Source organism: Balearica regulorum, chromosome 4 (assembly GCF_011004875.1).
Source record: "Balearica regulorum gibbericeps isolate bBalReg1 chromosome 4, bBalReg1.pri, whole genome shotgun sequence".
Classification (NCBI taxonomy): Eukaryota; Metazoa; Chordata; class Aves; order Gruiformes; family Gruidae; genus Balearica; species Balearica regulorum.
The window spans coordinates 46,700,291-46,717,734 of NC_046187.1; the positions used below are offsets into that span (position 1 = coordinate 46,700,291).

The 17,444-nt window shown below is 42.6% G+C and overlaps 1 long non-coding RNA gene across 3 annotated transcripts in view; it reads right to left on the reverse strand.

Annotated features, from left to right (window-relative positions):
• Window positions 1–3,138: 3,138 nt before the first annotated feature.
• LOC142601749 (uncharacterized) overlaps window positions 3,139–17,444 on the reverse strand; it is a 48,637-nt gene continuing 34,331 nt past the window's right edge. For 2 of the 3 annotated variants that reach the window (XR_012835341.1, XR_012835339.1), the window contains 2 exons: window positions 4,299–7,632; window positions 3,139–4,244 (listed from right to left, as the gene is read on the reverse strand). This is a non-coding gene — a long non-coding RNA (uncharacterized LOC142601749). The remainder of the gene's footprint in view (window positions 4,245–4,298; window positions 7,633–17,444) is intronic. The other variant, XR_012835340.1, reaches the window with a different exon arrangement.

Consider the following 17,444-nt stretch of genomic DNA (forward strand, 5'->3'; position numbering starts at 1 on the left):
ACCCTAGGGCAGCCTCCTGGTTTGATACAGACAGATATTTGACACATCTGTACAACCTTACTCACTACAATAGGTGATGCCACTGTAGCTGTGAGTAAAAGCCACTGTACAGAGTTTTCCTACAAAAGGACGGAAACCCTTACTATCAAATTGACTGCTGGGTTTTCAGGACTGGGATCTGTAGAAGGAACAATAACAATAAAACCTATAGAACAAACCCCACAGAGCTTTGGTTTCAAAATGAGAAAAGCATAACAGGGATCAATGATATTCACCGAACACAGATTAAAAAATTTCAAGAACCTCAGGAAACCCTGAGACAAGATATATTACACATAACACAACCCTATACTGGAATGTGCTAAGGGAATCAATATAACCTGAGTCTTGCATTTTGTAATATAAAATCCCTTTTTATCATAGGATGTAATAATAGTTTTTCTATGCCACAAACTTGTTTCATACAGTACCTTCTCCCTTCTTAAAGGAATGAGAAAAAACATGTCTTGGAGTTTTATTACTGAAAGTATTGTAAATTCTCTCTGATGTCTGGAGAAGGAGAGAAAGGAATTGGAAAAAGAGCAAGAGTACATCCTTTGCTGCATAATGCCAAAACCTGTTAGACAGCAAAGATCTATGAAAACCAGTACAATGATAATTAAAGGCACCACTGTTTACAGCAGGTTACAAATCACCATCTGCAGGAAAGCCTGTATGTTTAAGCAAACAAGCACCTACATGCTTCTTACCTATGTGCATATATTGTGGACTAAATCCTTAGCTAGGGCAGGTGGGCAAAGCTTCCTGGAAATCCCTGAAGCTATAGTTGCTTCCATGAGGAGGAGCCACGATGGAGTTGCATCAGCAGAGAGCTTACCAAACAGGTAAGTGATGCATATTTCAGTGGCTCCTCATGCTCATTTTATTAATTCAGCTACACAGCCACGTTTATAAAGATCATGAAAGTGAAGTCATGTGCAGAACAGCTACAGAACAAGTTCTACTGCCTCCAGTACCCAGTGTATAAAATATTTGTCCAAGAAAAAAAACACAACTAGGTGCAACAATCTATACTTAAATGAAAGGCCAAGCTCCATCTGCGTGCATATGCAGGAGCTAGTCCAACTCTCTGAGGTTAAAGGATCTCCTTTCCATGGGATGAGGGGGTTCCAAGCAGCAAAATGGTATGCTGCTCTTCACCAAATATTTCATCTTCTCAAAAGCTATTTGCAACTCTCCATGCTGCGCCTTTGTCTCTCCTTTGCAGAAAATTAATCCTACTAGCATGAATTTTCTTAGTCTGTCGTATCTGTGTTATATTCAGCTTTGCTTCATGCTTTCAGAAGGAGCTTCTACCACACCTTCACAAAGCAACTTACAATATCAAATATGGCAAGCAACAAGTAGGTAAAAGATGCGCATCCCTGCAAGAAGTATATGACATAGCTAGAAGGATAGGCAACTGGGAGAACATAAATGCTGTTCTTCTAGTCATGGGAATAGTCTATGTTAATTTATAGCAGGTTTGCAAAGGGTTGGGGTTTTTTTTTCGCTGTATTTGACTAGCTTTTTTATAAGCTTCTTCCAAAAAGGATTTGTAATCAATTTGCCTTTTCAGATTAGGATCAAAGTTAGAGAGAGAATGATAAACTTCATCCTCTTCTACCAGAAAGTTATGGGGATTTGGGGATTGGAGTTCTAGAACAGCGAGATAACCCCTGCTGCCCGCATCCAGCTTCCTAAAGGCCTTTCAAGGAGTCTTCCAGGCACTGTAACTGCAAACAGAAAAAAATCAAGGTGATAAGCTATTTCAGGAAAATGACAACCATTTGGTAGGGCACAAACCTGCTTTGAGCATCTCATCACAGCTGGCTGGAGCGTAAGGTTAGGACATAGTGTGCTTTAGAGCCTGTCAGTCCACAAACGCACAGACAGGATGCTGGCAAGTTTCACTCTTTACCAGACTAAAATGTAAGGATGGGACCAATGGGATTTTTTCATTCATGTACCTGGAAAAATTGTTTTGTTATAAAGCAACATCATACCATCAAGGAAAAAAAATCTTTTCAGTGGTCTGCTAATAGGAGGACATACTGAAATGTATAAGCATCTGACTTAAAACTAAATGTTAGATGTCTAAAAGGTAGAGGTCTAAGAATGAATTAATAATTCTAAGCAACCCTTCTAGTCAAGAAGGACAAACAAGTATCTCCAGAGGACAATTTATCAGACTGATTTTAGTGTCTCCCTGAAAAATGAGCTGATTTTCCTTGGAATATGTACCTTTCCCCTTTTGAATCAGGAGGGAATTCAGGATTAATGGATCAGGTTCAGATACATAAGGAAGGGAAAAATCAGGGCATCTGAGTCCCACCCTTGCTGCTGTCTGGCAAGTAGCCTAATTTATCTGATCAGATATACATCTACATGCTAAAATATCACATTTAATTAAGAGAAGTTCATCCTCCAGTGACTCAGCCAAATAAAAACTTCTTCCATCTCATCTGTAAGATCTGTTGCTCATTAAAAAAAAAAAAATCTGACTTTTTTGTGTGTCTGTTATGCAGGCTGAAGGTGTAGCAAGTCTATCCACTAAAATGAAACAGCTGACGAGTGAGGGCCCAGTGGCTGGTAATCCCAGCTGACAGATATTTCCAATGTACTGCTAGAATAGGTGGGAAAGATGGGAAGAATTTTGGGTGAGGAAGAATGGGTTTTTACTGTTTCCCTCCAGCAAGCACTGTTTCAGACAAAACCGTTAGCCATCCACTGAAAGCCAGAGTACCTTTCTCCATAGTCCAGCTGTCAAAATGCCAAGCTCAGAAGCTTGCACCCCTCCACGGCACCGGTTTAGCTCCAAGATGCCTGCATAATAGCAGCCATGTTATTCCCCTGTCACCTTTGCCAACATGAAGCAAAGGGCTTCAGGAACTCCATGTACAAAACACCTACATATAAAATCAGAAAATTGATATTCTTAAGTACATGCATACCAGGGAAGATTTTTGCCATTGATTTCAAACAATCCTCTCCTCTCCTCTCCTCTCCTCTCCTCTCCTCTCCTCTCCTCTCCTCTCCTCTCCTCTCCTCTCCTCTCCTCTCCTCTCCTCTCCTCTCCTCTCCTCTCCTCTCGTCACAGACATTTTACCAGCTCTGGCTGCTAACATGAGTGAACAGAATTATGCTGCATTCGCATGAAGGTACTTAGGAACTGGCATTTCATCACAAATAGATACATTATAGGGTAGACAATGTTTAATCCCTTTTTTAGAAAAATAATTTTTGTATTTTTTATTTAAAATTAATAATCAGCCAGTTTTGCTGCTGAAGTGTGTGCTTCATGCATTTTATAAAGAAAGCTTATCCTTAGCCAGGTGCTATTTTAACACTGAACCCCCTACTCATCCAGTTTCATTACATTTTTGGAACAAAGCACCATGTCAGAGCAGAATTTCCCAACCACCATTTTTTTCCCACTAAAATAAATTACATTTGCCCATGCTCTGACCACCAGGATGTCAGAATCACAGCTGAGCTTTTTTGTAACCTTAAGTTGTTATCTCCTTTTTGGGGTGGACAATGCTTGGCATTGGGAAAACATGCAGAGCTTGAGGAGCAGCCGAATGTCTCACAAACTCCCAAAACCCCAGTGTGTTGTATTTATTTATAATTAAGTTTCTCAAGCTTGGGGAGTTCACATGTAATTTCAGACTGGATGTCAAAACTTCCATCAATGCATCAAAATACAAAATGTGGTGGCACTAAAATAAGCAACAACAATAGAAAATAACTATTTTGAAGGAAAATAGGAAGTTATTCTAACTATTAGCCAAATACTAGGTACTTAACCAGCAAACTCCCAGCAAAGTCATCAGCATCTTCAGAAAGGTTTCTAAGGATCATAGGTCTACAGCAATAGACATCAGACTGCTAAAATGATGCGTGCTCAGATACAAAATTCTCTGAATGAGAGATAATGAGTGAATCTCCAGGGACATCACCACCCACCACTGTTCTAGCTTATTTTTACCGGGATTTCCAAGGTCAGATGTCTTACCACTTCAATAATGTACATGGTCTCCTGAGTGAGACGCCAGGAGTTATTTCACCTAAATCTTCAAACTCCTTTTCTATTGCTGGGTAGTGTTTATTCATTAAGCTTTTAATAGCTTTGGGGGAAAAGCACATTGATGCAAAAAGTTATAAACAAGAATTCGCCTGTTATCATGCTGATACAATTTCTCCTTGTGATTTGTCTCCTGGTGCCTTCAGCTGTCTCTACAGATTTGATAGATCACAATACCATGATTTCTGTGTGGTCCCAACCATGTGCTCCAGAATCCACTGTAGTCCTGAAGTTTTCCAGGAGGTGAGATTACTCAAGTTACAAAGAGTGGAATGAATTTTGGCAGCTACTCAGTCAGCAGATTAGAAACAGGGAGCAGGACCCTACTGACAAAGGACTACAAGTCTAAGATGAAACTCCACATTACTGCTAGCTTGCAGCCTAAAATTCCCACCTCGTTTCTCATTTCTTCTTGTTTCTGCTGTACTTCAGACCATCATGTAACTATTACTTTGTACTATGGAGTAGCTCACGTAGCATCTGCAATTTTTATACTATATTCAAGCTAATCACTGCTCAGAATTTATGCAGTTCACAGTGCTGGCCCTGCAAGGATTTGCACGTAAACTCCGCCTTACGCACCAGGCCAGTTTTACTTCACTGGTTCACACAGAGTTCAGAGGAACTGGTGGAAAACAGATGGAGGTAAAGTGTTGGTATCACGGGCACTTTGGAGTAACTGGCAAGTTAGGCAAAAAAAGTGGTCATAATTGTGCAGTCTTCCAACCTAACAAGGACAACATCCCTGAAAACAGCCAGGACCAAGATTAGTGGCACAAAACTGTTACCTGCATGCTTGAAAGCAGGACCTCAGCCACAGCCCTACCAAATTTTAATCCAGAGGGATGACAGTTCTACCCCAGTGGAAGACAAGCTGCTCTTCAGGACAAAAAGTAGTATTGCAGGAGCATGACACATGTTTTTGTACACCTGCCCAGGATATCTTCCACCTACGCTTTTTGGACCTGCTTATTTTCCGTCTGTTTCTGTGCACCTCTCTCCTTGTTAGGCTCAGATCCCAGCCTCAATTGAGGTCTCTCATCAAAGACAGTATGCAGCCCTTTTCAGAAAGAGAAAACACGATCAGTTTGCTCCTACCTCTCTTTGCAATCACATAATGTCTCTCTTTATCAAACATACCAGAGCCTAGGTAAGCAAGAAACATTCATTACTGTAATACCTGTCAGTACAGTTTCAGGCTGGTTTTCTTATTAAAAGGCAACCACAGGCATGGCAGCACTGTTTAACTGCGGCAGATCGGATGCTATCCTGACTTATAACCGCTGCCAGCCCAAGTGAAATGCAGGAGCTGGTAACTTTGTGCGTTCCCTCTGAAGGGCAAGATGCTCAGATATAATGCATTTAAGGATGCATCTTTAGGGAGTCTCTCTAGCCCACCTGGCAACTCAGCCTATATGTATTTACCTTGCTGCCTGGGAAGGAACAAGCAGGCCAGGGCATAATGCAGCCCAGCCACAGCAGGCGCTCAGGGCTATACTGCCTTAGTCTTGCAAATCCCTCCGATGGTAATAACAGTTGTGTGACTGAAACACAAACTTTGATTTCCTATTTTAATCGCAAAGTGCAAAACTGTCGGCAGCTGGCAGCCTTGCCTGCCTTTCCACCCACATCCCACGGGAGTGTGGCTTCAAAGTGCAGCAGCACGCTGAAGTGTCTTCTGTTCGCCACGAAGCAGGGTGTAGAACAGTTTTAAAAAGATGAAGCATCTCCAGGTGGTGAAGGGCACGGAGCTACAGCGAATGTCTGCGGTGGGCATAACTGCAGGCCGGCAGGGTTAAAAGGGAGGCTGTCCAAATTCATCCAAGACCTGCAAATCTTGAAACACGTAAACCCTACATGCGTCAGATAAAGAAGGCAGAAAGAAAGGTGCCCCCTAATGAGTTTTTTTTGCGCTTGGGTGAGCGAAAGGGCTGCTTCAGGAGGCTAATAACTGAAAACCTTCCAGGCTTTTGTCCGGAGAAATGGCAGGCACTTTCCATCCCTTTGAAAAAAAGAAGGCCTTTCGGAGTCTTCACGAGAGATGTGGATTTTAAGGGCGACCTTAGGTCATACAGAACTAATCAAGCGAAAACAATAAGAAAATTAGACTGACAGTCAGCAAGTATCTGAGGACTTTATCAAAAAGAATTAGGAATGGACAAATTCACTGGGAGCAAAGGATCAGATCTGCAAGGTGGCATTGTGTGGTGGGATTAAATTATTTATTCATTGTTAATTTATTTATTTATGTATGTGCAAATGACCTAGCTGCTGCAGGTGCTGAGGAGTTTCTGAAAAGGCCCAGTTTTACAGCCAAGGCTAGAATATTGGTCCATTTAACTCATTCTTTTCCTTAAGGCGATCAAACAGTGACTTTTATCTAGGAGATAGAGGAGGAAAACCATATGTGTACTGGGAATGATGCGGGGTCTGAGCAGCACTAAGTACCCAAGTATTCCAGTCTCATTCAAGAATGCTGTGCAGTTTAATGTCCAGCAAATTAGCAAATGAATGCTTATGTCAATATGTGAAAAATCCCTAGTTGGTTTAAACAGATAAAAAGCCTCTTGGGAAATGGCAGAAAATGCAGGCTTTCTCTCCTTGTCTTTTTTAAAGAAAGAAAGAGAAACAGTACTTACTAAGTTTTCCCCAAACTTACAAAAAGTTGCAGAAAACAACAACAGTCTACATGGATGCTGGATCTTATATATGCATGAAATATTTCCAATGCTGCTACTGCAAAAATACAAGAAGTTTTTGCCAGGCACTCTTTGAATCACATACTTGCTATTCTGAAGAAAACAGTTAAAATCTGGGACAGCTACAGAGCCTGTTAGATGCCATCCTGCTACCCCCCTCTTAAAGATACAGGAGGTCAAAAGCCCTGGAGAGGGTCCATCTTTACATTTTGCCCTGATTTACAAAATCAATCTTGATCATGAAATCCACAAACACTTCTTGCTTTTCCTTCTCCAAATTTAACCATTAATAGGGAAGGGTAAAAATTGTCATGTTTCCCTTGACCCAGCAGAGCAAAGCCACAGTGGGGACTCTGTGTACGACATGACCCTGGGGAAAAAAGGAACACAAGATCTCAGCATGGGGGTTGGAGGCAAGAAGTCACACATATCAAAAATGACAGTGTCACGTCAGTTAACACCATGTGATAAGGGAGTCTTGCTGGGTTTTATGTCCTTCTGCAGAGATACGCTTGAAGGCTGGCTGGTAAGGAAGACTTTTCATTAAATCCAGAAAGGGGTTGGACATATTTGAGTAGGACAGATCATAATGAATTATCTTTCTTCAGGACAAGCATCAGTAGCTATGCTGGGGATAGTAAAACTCACCCACAAGATGAATGGAAACCTACATATCTTGAAACCAGGTTTATGCAGAATGCCATCTTACCTACTTCTGCTTCGCCCATGATATTTGCCTCCTCTTGGCCATTCTTAGGCCCTCTTCTCAAAACCAGCGTTCTTTATGTCATTTTGGAGTAAGGACTACTGAAGAGAAACATAGAAGGTATTTAAAAGAACAAATGTCTTTAATAATATACATTTAAAACATTACCTCAAATTAAAAGTTCAAAGAGATAATTTTCTAGGCCATGCAGAAAAAACACAGTTCATGCAGAAAGTCTGCTTCCTCCCTGGAGCCAAAAAGTTCTCCTTTCTCCCTTAATGTGCAAGGATGAATTTGGTCAATACGAATGCCAGCATGTCACTAATATGCTACCACTTACCTTCTGCAGCCCACTGCGAGTTGTGACAGATGCTAACCAGGGAGCCTGCTGAGCTATGGTCTTACTCCATGGGCTGTCAGGGTGCCTTTTAAGAATGGCAGGAGCCAAAAGCAGAGTTACACAGCACTGAGAGCTCAGTCGTCTGAGGAACAAGCAGCACAGGCCAGACCTCTTCTTGCTCATCATTTCAAATGGGTGGAGTCCCAGCTCGTAAAAGAAATGCTTGTTATCAGTATGCAAGGGCATGATCTATGCTATGTACTACTGAGTTTCAAGATTATTCAATTCACCTTCTATGTTGTCTCTGACTTCAGCTATATTGAAGCGGTTTCTTAGTTTTATCTCATGGGCAAATTTCACCACCACCTGCCTACTTTTGGGGTCAAAGTCATTACATAAAATATTAAAGCTAGAGCTTTGAGGAATTTCCATTAGCAGTACGCTACTGTCAATACGATGTTCTCTCACCTATCTCCTCACCTATTCATTTGCAGATTTCTCTATTTGCCACTCTTTCCAGCTTCAGAGTTCACTTTCCAAATTGTAGGGAACTAAATGCTTTTTTTTTTTTTTGCTGATAATTAAGCTGTTTTGCTTAATGTCTCACAGATGTTTTATACAGACAAATTAAACTGGCTGTGAGTCTCTTCTGTTGGAGAAACAGGCTGGCTAATGACAGAAGTGAAAAGAGATGCCTCAAGGCAGGATGGAAATACGGGATTGCTTTCTGCAGGCAGGGATCAGTGTAGGAGCAGGAGGAGAAGAGTAAAACCTAGCTTAAACTGTCCTAGCACTCATCAGTACACTTTGCCAAGGGATGCCCAGGAGATCTTCCCCTTTGCTGTGGGCATGTGCAATTGCCCTCAGAACACACAGCAGCCATTCATTAATGTCTTCTGGCATCCGGTAGCCCAGACTGCTTCACGAAGCAGTGGTACAGTAGATTACAAAGACACCAGATTGGTAGGTCTAAGAAATGAAATATGGGCAAATTAGAAGAGGGAGACCCTGCTACATCTGGAGCTCTGCACAGTTACATGGGCAAAGAGCTGAATTCACACAAACCAACCCCAACAGAAGATTCTTCCAGGAACTTTAAGAATCTGAAGCTTAGCCTTGAATGGGATCCCATCAACTAATGCCCATGTTGTCATTACCTACCAAGCCCTACTGGATGTGGTTGCAAACTACGGGACATAAAATTACCAGAGGTTTCCGTAACCTTTCATGTGGACTACAAGATTGAGCTGAAAGTAGAGATCTCATATTGCTTACCGTTACTAAATTCTGGCTTCTCTAACATTTTGGGTTTGTTTCAGTGTCCTGTTGTTAAAATAACTCTTTCACTTCAGGGACTGTGTGGACAAGTACATAGGATGCTAAAGCTTATAGTTAGAAAGGCTGTGCTCTAGTCCCGTCTTTGCAGTGGCACTTAAGGCAGGTACAGCTTCTGCCTCTATTTTCATAGAATAATAGAATGGTTTGGGTTGGAAGGGACCTTAAAGATCATCTAGTTCCAACCCTCCCTTCTATGGGCAGAGACACCCTCCACTAGACCAGGTTGCCCAAAGCCCCATCCAACCTGGTCTTAAACACTTCCAGGGATGGGGCCTCCACAACCTCTCTGGGCAACCTGTTCCAGTGCCTCACCACTCTAACAGCAATTTCTTCCTAACATCTAATCTAAATCGACTCTCCTTCAGCTTAAACCCATTACCCCTTGTCCTGTCACTACACTCCCTGATAAACAGTCCCTCACCATCTTTTCTGTAGGCCCCTTCAGGTACTGGTAAGCCGCAATTAGATCTCCCCGGAGCTGCCTTTTCTCCAGGCTGAACAATCCCAACCCTCTCAGCCTGTCCCCATAGGGACATAGCCTGTCTCCAGCCCTCTGATCAGCTTCGTGGCCCTCCTCTGGACTCTCTCCAACAGCTCCATGTCTCTCCTGTACTGGGGCCCCCAGAGCTGGACGCAGTACTCCAGGTGGGGTCTCACCAGAGCAGAGTAGAGGGGCAGGATCACCTCCCTCGACCTGCTGGTCACACCTCCTCTTTTGATGCAGCCCAGGACACGGTTGGCTTTCTGGGCTGCAAGCACACACTGCCGGCTCATGTTGAGCTTCTCATCAATCAATACCCCCAAGTTCTTCTCCTCAGGGCTGCCCTCAATCCATTCCTCACCCAGCCTATAGTCGAGCTTGGGACTGTGCTGACCCATGTGCAGGACCTTGCACTTGGCCTTGTTAAACTTCATGCGGTTCGCACGGGCCCACCTCTCCAGCCTGTCACGGTCCCTCTGGATGGCATCCCTTCCCTCCAGCGTGTCGACCACACCACACAGCTTGGTGTCGTTGGCAAACTTGCTGAGGGTGCCCTCAATCCTACTGTCCGACAAAGATGTTGAACAGTGCCGATCCCAGTACTGACCCCTGAGGAACGCCTCTTGTCACTGTTCTCCACTTGGACATTGAGCCGTTGACCACAACTCTTTGAGTGCAACCATCCAGCCAATTCCTTATCCACCATGTGGTCCATCCATCAAATCCATGTCTCTCCAATTTAGAGACAAGGATGTCATGCGGGACAGTGTCAAATGCCTTGCAGAAGTCCAGGTAGATGACGTCAGTTGCCCTTCATGTGTGTAAATCAGAGACCAGAGCATCTATTGCTCTTGCATTTATGAGGTATCACAGCTTATTATTAAATAATTCCCTTATTTGTTTTCTTAATTCTAACACTGCTGTTGGTTTAAGATTTGTATCCACAGAGCCATTCTGCCTAGAGCTCCTCAGCATTCCCCAGTTCAGGCAGCCAAGCTGTTGAAATCCCTTGCATTTTTACAACACAGAAGGTAAAGGATGGTACCAGTGATTTTCTCAGCTGGATTTCACAGTAGCCTTCAAGGAAGAGGCAGTGAAAGTCATACATGGGGATACTTGTTTGTAAGCTTGAAGTAAAGTTAATTAAACATCCACAGATATTAGAAACCTTTCAGAAAAGAAAATAGAAAAGGAACTTCAGCAGCCAGGAAGTGGCATGAGAAAATCAGACTCTTCTCTGAGCTGGAGGGAGGCAGTTCAAGTAAGCTGCAGGGCAGTCCTGTCACCAAGTTCAAGGTGCAGCAGCTATACCCTAGTTGTTACAGACCTCTGGGATGTTTGAGTTTTACAAATAATAGACTTCACTATGCAAACAGGTGTAAAGTCACTGTGAAATTAGTGTGCTATTTCTCTATTCAGCTAAGTGCAGGGATGTTTACACCTCCTGAAAGGAGAAAAAAAAAACCCAAAAAACCAGCCATTAAAAGGTAGACTAAGTGATAAGTGAGACAAAACAGAAAGTTATGCCACTTTAAGCATCAAATAAAAACGTTATCTTTTTGACAAAAAACTTTTCCAAACAGATCCACAGATTTTACTGAAGCACAAGGATTTTTTCTTAATAAGAAGCAGACAAAGTCCATTTAAATGGATGATAACTATCGTTATAACAGCTTTCAGCAGAAAGGCTAAAGGTAAACAGGGACAAAAAGCAGAAGATCATAAAAAGAGATGTGCAAAAGCAGGATATTGTTAAGAAAGATGTTATTAAAAAATTCCCATCAAAGCTGAACAGATAGTTTGCACTAATAAATACATCACTAAATGACCCAAAGAATCCTTCTTGGAGCAGAGGAAGTTTGGCTTGGCTGATCAGACACTCAGCAAGACAAAGACTAAGGCAGCAAGTGCAATGCAAATCTGCCCTTTCGGGTCTGGTCCATGAAGATGGTTGCTACCCCACAAGTGTTTTCAAGTACACTTTGTATTTTCCCTACCACTCAAAATGTGCAAGCACTACTCACTGAAACACTGAGTTTGTCCCCAGCTTCAAAAGTCGGGAGGGCCTGAGACACTAGAGCATTCAGAAGTAGCAACACAGCCCTTCCCGGAAACACCTGCTCTGCTCAAGTCATTAAAAGTACAACATTTCTGGATTTTTTTCAAATATTACAACATTAAACAACCTTAAATATGTTTTGCAGGAGGAAGGATGAACTTTTACTGGGTGGCTGGTCACATATATACAGTATATATTCTTCTGACCAGTGTCTGAGATATAACAGATAAAATACATACAGCAGGGAGAAGTTCAGACACCCAGCAGCTCAGCCCTATTTAGGTGTCTTCAGGAAATTAAACTAGGAATTAGAAAGCTGTTTGGCTGGCACACATGCATATTGCAGCCTTCCTCTCAAAGAATTTCCCAGTGGTCCTACAGAATTTGGTTTGATTTACCTTAAGGGGAAGACATGGAGTCACAGAAGCAGGAATTATTTTGCTGGATATCACCAGAACAGAGGCCTCTTAAAAAGTCTAAAGAAGTAATATTATTCTATAGAGACTGTGCCCCTTCCAGAGACAATATACATATTGTTTCTTATACTTTTATATGGGATAAGCATATGAAAATACAATTTATATACAATCAAATACATTACTGATTAGAACATTTCATGTTGATTAGGAGCTGCCAAGGAAAAAAAAAAACAACAAAATTTCTAGATTGATTTTTTAAAATCTCACAATAGGCTACTAAGTGAAGGTAAACAGCTTCACAAAGTCTTGCCAACTGCTGAGATGCTGTTGTTGCCAACATCCAAGAGTTAATTTAAAGTCAAGTGTAAATACACAGCAAGGTGTTTTGCCCAATTCAGAAAGATGGACTAACTGCTTCAAGACTTTTGCCTAGAACCATTGTCATTTTTGACTCTTTTTTTCATGAGATATCCCATCTAGAAAATGTAGAAAAAAGTACTAATATAGCAGGTAGGACACTACTATCCCTGGGACGGAGAACATTTCTTTATCCTTCTTTACAGAAACACAGGAAGTCATAGGAGTAATTTGAAACCACGTTAGAAAACCAGCATGAAATTATGAAATGAAAAAAATATTTTATAGACCTCAACTGCTCTTGGTCTATTGGCAATTCATGTGAAAGTGTCTGAAAACTAGAAATAGAAACTAACTAGTTTATCACTGTATTCATGGCACATTAAATCAAAGGTCGCTGGTGAAAATTAATTTCTATTTTTAAAGAACTGTCCAGTTATAATAACCTGATTGTTACCAGCCACAGAGAAACTGGAGCAATTCCTAAATACCTAATTCTCAACTGTATGAGCTGGTGAAACCGTCCAAAGGTAGCGATGGCATTATGTGTGAGAGGTACACTATGTACTCTTGGCGCAGAGTGATTCTAGCTGTAATGCATCGACTGCTGAGGCAACTGACTTTAGTACAGTCAGGCACCCAAGTGCAACCGTCTGTGCCTTGGGTACCAGGGCACCAAGGGCAATGAGAGCAATAGTAAGGGGGCTGGAACACCAGCAAGAGGGAGGTGGCAGGCTTACCTTCCCATGGACTGTCACTGCTAAGATTCCTTGGTCTGTAATTTCTTCAGCCCTCCAGGCTGATGTAGATTTATATGTGAGTAAGATGAAGCAAATTATGAATAGAAGGATTATGAAAAAGGCCCAAACCAACATCCCATTTACAATATGACTGCTTCAAACCTTTGGGGAGACTCAAATCAAAACTGTTTGGTTTTGCCTGGACCAAAACTAGACCAGAACACCCTGAGATGTGCACCAGTCAGGTCCAACTGGGACATAGTACTTCACATGCCTCTACATTTCACTGGCAGTAGAAAGGGTAAGGATTGGTGAAGACACACTGGAAAATGGAAAGATCTATTGTGTTTCTATTTTTGTAACAAACTTGCTTGGCATGCGCTGCTGACCGCTGCCTGTGCATCCACGTGCTGTTGGCTGACAGCTCAGGAATGCAAGCAGGCCAGGGCAGCTCAAGCAGGACGACAGCTCTAGCAGAGGCTGTGCTGTAATTATTGTGCTATAGTCTGGAATGAGATTGCTTTTGCGCACTTATTTCCAGCTTAGCTTGGCTCATGTCACTTGGGCATGTCACATACCTGAGGATGGAGGCTGGACCCTTCTGTTTGCCCCTTAATCTCCCATTAAGATTGGACTTAAACCAGTTTGGGTTTAAAACATCTTACAGCAGCCTTAAGTCTGTCTTAAAGTTTCATCAGCTGGAAGAGCTCTCCTTCCTCCTTTTCCACCCCCCAGCCTCACCAGGCCACTCTCCAAAACAAGGGTCACCGGAGTCCAGTTCCCCCAGCCACTGCCAGCTGCCTCCCCCTCTCTCTCTGCTCCACAGTGTACAGCGAATAGATGCACCAAGCACGAGCAGTTTGCCCACCAAAGATTTCTCTGCAGAGAGGGGATATCGAGATGCAAACTAGGGTGGCTTTCCAGATGTTTACCAATTCAAGATCTACCCCACTACATGGACAGAACAGCGAAGGTGGGGAAGAAGTTTCAATAGCAGAAAACTTAAGGTTAAATGTTAAGTGCACTGAATGGGCAGCGAAATGGACTCTTGTTTAAGGTTATCCTCAGGCATGAGCTGGCTGAAATATGAACACTGATAATGTCAACGCCAGGAAATTTGGCAGGGGAAAGCATTGCTGCCCCAAGTGCCGGACTTCTACCAGAGCTCCCATCCTTAGAGCTGCCTGAACCGCACAGAGTTTCACCTGCTGCTTAAAGCACCCACAGCCATCTCACAGAAATCATGTCCCACTGTATCTGATGGCATCTCCAACTTTTTTCTGCACTTCTCCAGTAATCCAACTAACCAAAAAGAAGGAAAAAAAACCCCAAACCAACCAGCAAACCAACAAAAAAACCTCAACTAAGCCCCCACACCCCAAAACACCTCGGATGTTTCTTTCTGATTTCACAGAGAAGAACATATCAGCAGGAGTACAACAATCTCCCTCCTCCTCTCACTCCTCAGCCCCCGCGGTTTGGGGCAGGGGTGAGCGGCGGGCTCGGGGTTTGCGTGGGGCCGGGCTCGGTGCAGCTGGAGCGGGGACGCTGCGCCCTCTGCAGCCCCCGCGGCAACAGCGACGTCGGGGTGCGGCGCCGCTCCGGCACCGGCGACAGACCAAACCCTTCTGGAGGCAGCTGCGGCTGTCACCGCTTACCCTGTTGCTGCTGTGCCGTGGCTCGGAGAGGGGCGATAAGGAAGCGATAGTTTCGTCTGACACGTTTCTGCTTCTGTCCCGCAAAAATGACTGAATCGGAGGTCGCTATGTCAGCCCATCTACAAAAAACAGCCTTTTGGGTTTTGTTCCACCGCAGGTAACTACTATAAGCTGACTGCATAATATGTCCTTCCGCTGTCAGAAAAAAATTCAAAAGAAATGTCACAAAACCTAATTTTGATCTAAAACTCATCACAAACTTTTGGAGGAATAAGAAAGAAGCCAAGCCACGGATTTGAAATCTATTTGCTCAAGAAAGCTCTGCTGAAAGACATCCGCCGGTTTTCTGTCAGGCCCTGTATTTCCACCTCGTTTTACAGCTGCTGTGACTGAGGTCAAGTGATATGTCACTCTGTCAGATCACACAGGGAGTCAGTGGCTCTTCCCGGATTAGAACGATTCCACACGGCCCTCTGAAAAGATTTGTAACAAATGTCAGCGCTGACCGTTCACTGTTTAAAGCATATGTTTAAAGCTCTTAGACATCTCAGTCAAAAGGTATTGTAAATATAGGGACAAAGCTAGTAAATGCTTCACTGTGGAGTTTTAATAATGGCAAACCAGAATCTAGCAGGGATAAAAACCCCCTAAAACGGGTCACCTTCAGCAGGGAATATGTGCTCTGTTTTGGAGCATTCCAATGCCAGGAGAGGATTTGGGATTTTTTTCCTCCAGTAGTAATCAAAATGGCCAAGATGGTACTGGCTCAGCACAGGCTGGTAAGGTCACAGTGCCAGAGGGCAAGAAATAACTTGAATATAACTTTCTCTTTCTTGCTTGTTAGCATTCCTGGCCATTACTTTCAGTATCTTTTTTTTTTTTAATAAAAAAGGAAGCATGCTTGAAATGGTCATTCTGTTATGTACAACACAGACTAAAATGCCTAACGTTGTGGTCTTGCCATAATCCTTTACTAATGTCATCAAAATACAAGAAATTTCCTTGCAGAAATCTTACATGTGTAGAGATTAAAAATGACTTTTAAGTGAAATCACAACTTAATACACAACAGCACTCCTTTATAATCTCATCATTTTAGCAAGAAATAAATACTCCAGCTATTTAGAAAAAGACCATCACAAGGCCCACAGATGACTCAGGTCCCACCAGAAACTTGTTTGAGGTTTAGAAGGAGTGTAGAAAGAGTGTGACTAACGTGCTGGTGCTGTGAGCAGAACCTAAAAAGAAGCGAAGATAAAGCTGGAAAGACTAAAGTGAACTCCTCCATCAAAATCTCAAGACAGGTCAAACTAAGATAACATCAACGGATGTATATAGCGTGAAATCTTCATTACACTGTGTGAAATCTTGCCATACTGTCATTCTCCTTGTGCTTTCTAACAATCCCTAGGTCTCTCTGAGCTTCTCAGAAATATCAATCACAGTGTGCCTCTTGTCCCACTCTTCATGCCTGAAATGGTCTATAAAAAACATGGTTGTGAAGTAACCTGAGAACCTATTATTTACTTTAATACAGGGAAAGATGAGGGCAAAAGAAAAAAAAATCTTCAGACTGAACTTTTTGGTAAGTATTTACTGAAAAAGCCAAAAGCTGCCAAAGCTTGCAGAGATTTGCACCTTGTAAACTCAAGGAAATGTTTATTCCTTAGAAATGTCTTTGTTTGAAGGTGAGCAATATACCTAAAAAGGCAGTGGGCACTTTAACACTTAGGGTTTTGGCTGTCCTATCCAGTAATTGGCCAATGGACTGCAATACGCATGGTCCTCTCATAAGGGACCTTCTCTTCTTTTGGGCAGAGGGTCATTGAATCAGATGAGCAAGAGGAGGCAATGAAGGGTCTGTCTGTATAAATGCACTGGATTTGGTGATGGATCCTGGCTGTAAGATGGGCTGCCCTTCACTGAAGCTGGCTCCCCTCCAATTTTACCAATAAAATTTGCAGAAGTTACTACATTGCACAGCTTTAGCCTCAGCTTCATGCTCATCCCATTGAAGTGGTGACAACTCTGGAATCATAAAGAAGCCAATGTCAGCTTTTAAAGTGCTGCCAGAGGTGAAGGGAGAGGCAAGGAGCAGCCCAGAAAAGAAGCCCTAAAACTGCAGTTGGAATTCTTGTGGATCCTTGTGTTCTGGATTTTTTCTCCTTTTGGTCTGCAAAGTCTTTTTCCCATAATCCAGCATTACATATTTTTTTCTGTCTAGGCTTTGCACTGATCCATGAGGTATGTGATACGGTGATGGAGTTTTATTTTAGTTCCTTTGTAAACTGCGAAGAGCGACTTTAGATGGTAAAGTGTTTAAATTACAAGCCTTCTCCCACATTCCAATTAAGCAAACAGGACTTGCTGTATAAAAGAAACCCACAGCTGTGCCATTGCTGTTTCCTGATGCTATCCCATCAACAGGCTCCTTTGAGGCAAAAATACTCCCATAGTGCCTTCAGATTTTGCCATCTTTTCTTACTTTGCATAATACCTTTCTTCATAAATGGTCCATAAT